We start from the raw sequence: 8,660 nt of genomic DNA, 5'->3' as shown, positions 1-8,660 counted from the left end.
CTCCTCTTAGCATCATCCATCTCTGTAAAGAAGGACGGATGAAGTTATCAACTAAAAGTTAAAGACTTTTATACAAGATGAAGATTGACGAACTTACGTCTGTGAATTTTGGCGTTACATCTGACGGCTTCCGGCGTGGGTTTAGGACCGTCACAATACCAGTGGATGGTATTTGGATTCACTAACTTCGCCCAAGTCCTTTCTTCCGGCTTGGTCTTTGAAAAAATCTTCTAAAAAAAACTAAACTCCTCAATACTTACTTGTGGACGCCGTCTAACTACAAAAGAAATGGACAGTTAAGAAGAGATGGAGAAAATTCAACTAAACGAATGTAAAAAGAATCAAAAACTAGGACGGATGCTTACTGGACGGATTTCGTACTCCCCAGGTCGTGTCGACGGGCATTTATTCCGTCTCCCCTGGATGATCCATCCACTCGTCACCCTCTAAGAAGAAGTAACGACTCTTCCAGTCTCTATTTGAGTCGAGTGTTTCAAATATGACCTTTAACAATGGACTCCTACTGGCAAATCTATACATCCCCCTTGACCTGTCTATTTCATCTAGACGGTAGTAATGAAGGAATTCACGCACCGTCAGCCTCCTAGTGTCGTCTGTCATAGCACCATAAAGAATCTCCATTGCTATGAAGACCCTCCAGGCATTAGAGGATATCTGGGAGATGGACAGACCCAAATACTTTAGAAGCTCTCTGTGCAGGGTACTTAGTGGAAACCTAAGTACCGCCTTCAGAATCTGTTCGTACACTCCGACACCGTCTACCCCCTTGTAATAACATTTCTCTGATACATAGGATAGACAGATTAGAATATTATTTGGAATTTGAAAATTAGCCATAAATGTGTTAAAGTGTTTCTCCTTGATGACGGATGTGAAGTTATGCACCGTCCATTCTGGTAGCATGATGAACTCCCCAAGTCCATTAGCACCAATGACAGATCTCAATGGTTCATCCTCGCCGTCATCAGAAGTATATTCTGGTTCAGCCATCTCCATATCCTCATTTGATGAGGACGAGGAAGAGGCGGACGGACTTTTCTCTTTGCCTAGACTTTCTTGGTCTTTATGACTAGATGGGTATACTTCCTCGTAATCCGCCCCGTCGTGAACGACTGACTGATTACTTGACACACTAGACACTGCCTACATGTGACAACAAAACCTAAGATTGACAGATCTAGAAGTGATGACGGGTGTGTAAAAAGTTCTTAATAAAATAAGGTATGCATTTGCAGGACTTATGAAAAGAAAATACATAACTGAAGGACGATGGTTGTATAGATGACGGGTACAGATATTTAACAAATTGCTCTCTGACAAGGTTGACGATGGCACTTTGACAGTATGTTTTAGCTGAAAAGTGGAGAAATAAAAGAGGAGAAGTGTGATATATATATATAAGACATGCACGGAAGATGAAGCGACACTTCAATCCGGGGGAAAATCCAATAAAAAAACGACATGTGTCGTACCTCATAAATGCTTGACAACCTGTCAACAGTGATCGCGGTTCGCATCGTCCTCTTTGAGAATCGTCAACCCTAAGGCCCTTAAACCGTCAATCCCATGAACCTTAAACCGTCAACCCTAAGAACTTTAAACTGTCACCCTATTGATCTGTCCACTTTGTCATGATGGACCATAGGGTGAAGGGGGCAACTAAAGGGGTAAAATTTAGAATGATGGACCTTCATTAAGTTGGGCTTAAAGGATCCCAGCCCATGGGCCGACAGTGGGTAAGCCCAAGGCACAGGCGGAAACCCTAACTTGAAATACTTGCTACACATGCCTGAGTCATTGTAGAATCCCAAAGGAAATAGGAATCCTAGCACAAGAAGAACTCCAGAAGATGCGCATTTAATGAAGACCTTCTCTACAAGGAAAAGTCTTGTCCATCACGTTTGAGATTATTTAAGGGGATTCCTATAAGGAAAAGACTTCTACACCAAGGAAGAGAGGTTAACCTTTTACTACTATAAAAGCCCCAATACTCTCACAAATCAAGGTACGCATAATTCACCACTTTCTAGCACTCTAGAGTTGAGAATAGTTCTAACTTGACCTTCGGAGGGTATTTGGCCGGCACCACACCAGTGCTCTCTGTTAGGTCACTTCTCTCTTCTTGCAGGTCGCTATTTCAAGTGTGCGAGGATCATGTAGCTCACTGGTGATTTTCACAGCTTCATCAACTAATATTCCTAATACGGTTTTGTAATGGTTACATTTGAATTGACAACCTTTTCCTATTTTTAATTCCTTTACCTAGTAATTCTTAGACTATAGCCTAAGTTTTTAATCAAGCAATTAACACATATTTTGCTTTTCAAAAAAAAAAAAAAAAAAACTCATATTTTGAAGTATTGTATAGTTACTCGTACTCTTAGCCCTAATTAGTAATAGAGACCTTTGAGTGATTTTTCTATTTTTAATTTCTTTACCTAGGAATGCTTAGACTATAGACTAATTTTAACACCATAATTAGTATATAGAGTCAATATTTTAAGGCTTCTCTTCACTATAATTAACCAAGTCTGCCAAAATTTATGGGAAATGTTGGATCATGCTAATTTGTGAAACAGTGCGAGCTTATATGTTTCAATTGGATAAAGTTTAGGTATAAAATTTGTTGTAGTCTTAAGATTATAATCTTACATAATATATTTTTATTGGAGGTGAATTTTAACAAATCTATCATTCTTATATTCTCCATACTTGCAAAATTTCTATAAAATTAAAGATCAATAGTTATGTCATTAATAAATTGTTTAAATTTCAAATTTTTATAGTTTAAAATTAAGTATAAAATATAATCTAATAGATCGTATAGTAAATAATATCCAATTGGCAAAAAATTTGACATGTATTTTAAGAGCATAAAGAATATGTAATCCAACGGTTAGATATTCGAAATATGTAGTAATATTAATGATATTAAGTAAGGGCTACAACCAATTTTGTAGCCTAAGGCTACAACCAATTTTGTAGCTAAACTTTTTTCATTTTCAATTTATTTAGTATTTCAGACTTTTTACATCTTTATTTTGTAGATGCAAATATATCCTTTTTTTTTTTTTTTTTTTTAACTTAACTTTTTAAACGCAATAAACTAATAAAAATAAACTTTTACAAATTGGCACTAGTTTTCATTTATGCTTTATGAGTAAGAGAAATTATTTCTAAACTTTTTGGTGTCTGTACTTTCTTTTATATGTATATCAAGGTTTTGGTTCTTGTTGGGCAATACATATAATTTTGAGTTATGTCCTTTTTAGCATGTTGGAGAACCAAAATTCTAATTGCATTTTTTTGGGTTGGCCGAGATACCTTCTTTGTTTATTTATTTATTTTTTATATAGTTTCAACTTATAGCATCCATTTTTTAATGAATCATTTGACCTTGAATTTTAGTGTCTGAGATACCAATAGTGAGAGGCTTAAGCATAAAATTTTCTTGCAGATTAAAGAAATAAAATAAAAAGAGAGAGAAACTTGAGCATAGTTTGCAAATTAACTTCCACAAGAGAACTATTGAATATGAAAATGTAATGATGAATGAATATGGTAATATCAAGTGAACAACGCACGGGGGGATGGCTAGCAAACCACGTATGTCAAGCCAATTATAGTTTTGGTCATGCTTCCAAAGATTCATATTGGAATTTTTTTTTTTTTTTTTTTTTTTTTTGGAGAAACGATACATATTGGAATTCAACGACACCTATCTGGCACTAATATAATTAATTAATAGCTTACCATCATTGATTTTTATTTTTATTTTTATTTTTTTTATACAAGATAAAAATTATACTCTAATATAATTTAAATATATATGTGTGTGAAGCTCTCTCCTGGAGATTTAAACCCCGACCCTTACCCCCTACATTCCACAAGCATTTATATTTGTGGAGTGACCATCGCACCAAAAGTGCACAATGGTCCATTGAATTTTGAAAGCTACTAAAGTAGCCTTATAAAATTATGTATAGGCACTAATCAAATGTGAAATTTAATACAAGACAAACATTGACAGACAACCTTAACATATTGAATATTGAATGTCTAGAAGTGAGCATAATTTACTAATTCATTAGTTAATTCCTTTTTCAATTGTCTTGTTTAAAACACCCAATTTTGAAGGAAACATATTTAATGCATTTTCTTTTAAAAGATTTTGAAACTACTATCTTTTATATAAGTTAAAGTAAATTAAGACCCCTCTAAAATTTATAAGATATTTTATATACATATTTTTTAGAGTGTTTCAACCTATGACGTCCGCTTCTGATAATAACTCTTTATTATTAAACCAAAACACTAATCGGTTTTTGATGTAGGCGGAGATTGAACTCCATATCTCTTATTCAATCATCAGAAAATTTACTAATTGAGCTAACTGAAACCCACAAATATACATGACTTGTCAAACCTTGGTTATAATACTCGACTTCTCCATTATTCGTATGTACTAGTCTCAAACCCTTTGCAATGCATGTGAAAAGTCAATTTTTTAAATATATAAAATACATGTTTAATTTTAAAAAAGTATTTGTCGAACCGTGAATTATGTTATTCCACCTCAAAATCAATTGGTGATGAGGAAGACACACTCAAATCATTTATGCCTTTTAACATCACACCACACAGGCCTATTTTTAGAGTGGTTGTAGGGAGTCAACAATCCCTCCCTCACAATGATACTCTCGTGACTAAAATCCATAACCTTGGCTCTAATACCATTTGTTGGACCGTGTGCTATGTCATTCCACCTTAAAACCAATTGGTGATGAGGAAGACACACTCAAATCTTTTATGGCTTTCAATATTACACTATGCGGGCCTATTTTTAAAGTGATTGTATAGAGTTAAATTGTGGTCCCCCAATAGTATTAATATATAAAATTTTAAATTATATAAATCACATAATAGAGTATATAACTTAGTTAAAAATTTGTTTAGAAAATATCACACTTGATTTATTCCTAATTTGTTTAGTACTTGGTTACTTCATTAAAATATATAAATAGTGAGTTCTAACTAATTTAAGGTAATATCGTGTAGCTCAACATTGTTTGTAAAAGAAGCTAACAAAAAGCCCAAAACTTTACTTTTAAGTAGACAACAGAAAGTATATTCTAGTTTGGTATGGTATCTATATAATTTTCATAATATATAATTGTATCTATAGAACCGTGACAGTTCTTAGGATGTACACAATAGAGGGTCGTTTTATCCCAGTAAAAATAAAATGCAACAAAACATTGGGATAAGTATCATAAAGTAACTCCATTTCATATCACCGATATCCTACATTAACTTAAAAGTTTGAAATATTTGCATGTCAAGTGCAGTGTAACTCAATTTGTCAACATCTCTTAGTGTTTTCAACAGAGACATTCAGAGCTCAAACCTCTCATTTTTTAACTATCAAGCTAAAAAAGAACCAAAATAAAGCAAAACATTTGCTTCCTAGGAGATATATCTAACACCTAGGACGGATGAGTGCTACTTTCAAAATTCTAGTTTAGTAAAATTTTTCTTGGACTTTTTCTTTTTGTTTGTAAGGGCCTAAGATATTTTTAAGTGAACCAAAGTTTGGGTACATACTTAGTTGTAGCCAAAGGCTACAACTATCACTAAACAAATTAACATGAGTACATATTTTAAAAATCTAATTGTTGAATTGCATATTCTTTATGTTCTTAACACATGTCAAATTTCATGTCAATCGAATTTGAAAGCTCAAATTTGTGCTAAAATACAAGAGCTTGTTTAGATCCCAATTTTAAATATACAGCTTAATTTCTTTTACTCTAACTTATCTAAGTACGGAACAAGAGTAAATGAAGCACAATCACCAGATCTACTCTCTAAGCCATAAGCAAGCAAGCAAAAATAAATATAAATCTTAAAGATTAAGGGAAGAGAGATGCAAACACAAGATAATACCAAGACGTGTTATCGAAGAAGAAACCAAAGAACTCGGTGAAAAACCTCTCTGCGGCCCTCCAAGTCGAAATTGATCCACTAGTGAATAAGTTGAAGTACACAGATAATAAAAGACCCTCCAAGCCTAATCTACCCAATGTACTTGAGCCCTTCAAGCCTTGCTACCAACGGACTTCTCAAAGTCTTTTGTTCACTAGTTTTCCGGATCCTGCAATACTGCTCGATTACATCCGCCAAGCCTTACCGACTTCTTTTGGCAAATCCCAAATACTTCTCAAGCTCCAAAACACTCTCTACACTCTGAATAGGTGTGGGCTATGTTTGGATACAAATCTCCTCTAAAGGTATAACAATGGGAGAGGGGAAGGAGAAGAGGCTACAATGATTTCTCACTAAAGGATGAGTAGCTCTCTCTAAAAGGTGGGTGTGTTGTGTTGTAGAAACCTCTCTAGGGTTTTCTCTCTGAATAATAGCCTTTTTTTCTTTTATGGGTAATGAGGGTATATATAGTATAAGTGAAAGGTAATAAAGTCACACTTAAAATCTTCTAAGAGTTTTGTAGGTACCTCACAAGATAGCCTGTCTCGCGAAGTACTCACGAAATGGAATCTGACACTTGACTCTTCAGCTTCCAGCATGTGCTTCTCACGTGCTCTTTTCGCGGGAACCTTTCTCATGAACTTCTAGTGGGCTAGTCGCGAAACAACACTAATCTTCATTTCATGCTCGATTCTTCACCAACTTAATACTAAACCCAATATAATAAAATCCCACAAAGTAAAAGGAAATAAATTAATGCAATTACAACACTTTTTGTCGTGGAATAAAGCCAACATAAAACATAATTGTAAATCACAACTTTACAGAATTTTATTTACTATTCAATCCATAAATTTGTTTTATTTATTTATTTATAATTCTAGACTACAAAAATTTGAAATTTAAACATTTGATTAATAATATTGCTACTGATCTTTGATCTTCATGAAATTTTGCAAGCATGAAAAATATAAGAAAAAAATGTAATTCAATAGAGCATTTTTCAAAATTCACATTCAATAAAAAAAAAATATTGAGTGGAGTTGTAGCCTTAGTTTATAATCAAGTTTGTTACCAAATTTTGTCTGAAGTATAATTATGCTAGGCCTAAACAAATTTAGGGTGGTCACAAAAATTTTTTAAAGGTTAGAAGAATCATAAATTTTTAAAATTTGTATGAACATATACAGATCTATAATTATTGGTATAATCTAGTACATCATAATAGTCATAAGGAAACTGTAAATCAACTAACACCTTTTTCATTCATTGCCAAGAGCAAATTGGATGTTTATCTCGACGCTCTTTATCAATTTGAATGTCTTCCTACAATTTCTCTACTTCATCATCCAATTTATTATATGCAAGCCATACTTTTTCTTCATCACAAATCTTCCAAAAATTAAAATACTCTTCCAAATTAAGAAGCCAGTCTCTAAAATCCAACTTTCACATCTCACTATCAAAGAATGAAATTTTCTTGTATTTAGGAGCGCGTCTTTGAATATATTGATTAATGTTGTTGTGAGATGATTTTCTAGTAAGAAGAGTAGCAATCATTTGCCTAATTTCATGCATATCTTGCCATCTCTCTTCATAAAACTGTTGTATCTCTTCACAAAAGTGGAACTCAATCCTAGAGAGGACTGTATCTTCAATTTCATCGTTATTGTTGTGGTGGTTACTATCTGACCAGTCAAAGCCCTGATACTATTTGAGGTCATGGAAGCCTAAAAAAAAAACACACACACACACACACACACACAATATTCTCTTTGATGGGATAAAAACCTTGAATCTACAAGGGGTTTCTTGAATCCATAAGGTGATAATTTTCTAGAATCCACCAAATAGAAGAAATAGACAAAGTTCGAATTTTATTAATAATAATTTGAATTGCCTTAGATGTTACAATGTGTTTAAATAGCAAAAGAAAATCTAAGGGTTGAGAATTACATAAATTATCAAAAATAAATTTGGAGATTTTGTCCTACATTAGTAAATGAGAGATTATATTGGTATTGAGATTGATCATTATCAAGGTAAGGGTCCACCATGAAACTCGGGCCAAAATGGCAAAATACCATTTTCTCACAAACTTTCCAGCAAAATGCTCATTGTTTGAAACTATTTAGGGATACGCCCCTGTTTTGAAACTCAATTTTCTAAAAATCGAGTTTCAAATGTAAAACTCGATTTTTGGACAATCGAGTTATAGCAAAATGAACCAAAAAAAAAAAAAAAAAAAAATTGTAGAACTTGAGTTCCATTCAAGGAACTCGAGTTCATGGAACTTGAGTTTCTAGTGTGGAACTCGAGTTCCTTGAAAATATTCAAGTGGAACTCGAGTTCTTTGAATGGAACTCAAGTTCCACATTTTTTTTTTTTTTTTTTTAAGCTTCATTTCGTTCTAACTCGATTGTCCAAAAATAGATTTTTACATTGAAACTCGATTTTCTAAAAATCAAGTTTCAAAATAGGGGCATATCCTAAATAATTTCATACATGGGGCATTTTGCTAGAAAGTTTGTGAGAAAGGGATAAGATCCCATTTTGGCCATGAAATTCGTGTTAAAAGGTCTTCTATTAACTTCCACATATTATGCTGGGAGGATTCAATTTTTTTCTTTTTTGCTGGATCATTAACATTGGGC

General features: G+C 33.3%; 1 pseudogene; it reads right to left on the bottom strand.

Moving 5' to 3' along the window:
* Nucleotides 1–405: 405 nt before the first annotated feature.
* Nucleotides 406–8,660, bottom strand: part of LOC126721404 (putative Peroxidase 48) — a 35,740-nt pseudogene continuing 27,485 nt past the window's right edge.

The sequence above is a fragment of the Quercus robur genome, chromosome 4 (genome assembly GCF_932294415.1).
Source record: "Quercus robur chromosome 4, dhQueRobu3.1, whole genome shotgun sequence".
In the NCBI taxonomy this organism is placed as follows: Eukaryota; Viridiplantae; Streptophyta; class Magnoliopsida; order Fagales; family Fagaceae; genus Quercus; species Quercus robur.
Note: the sequence above shows the minus strand (reverse complement) of the source record. Positions and strands in the feature narration are given on the sequence as shown.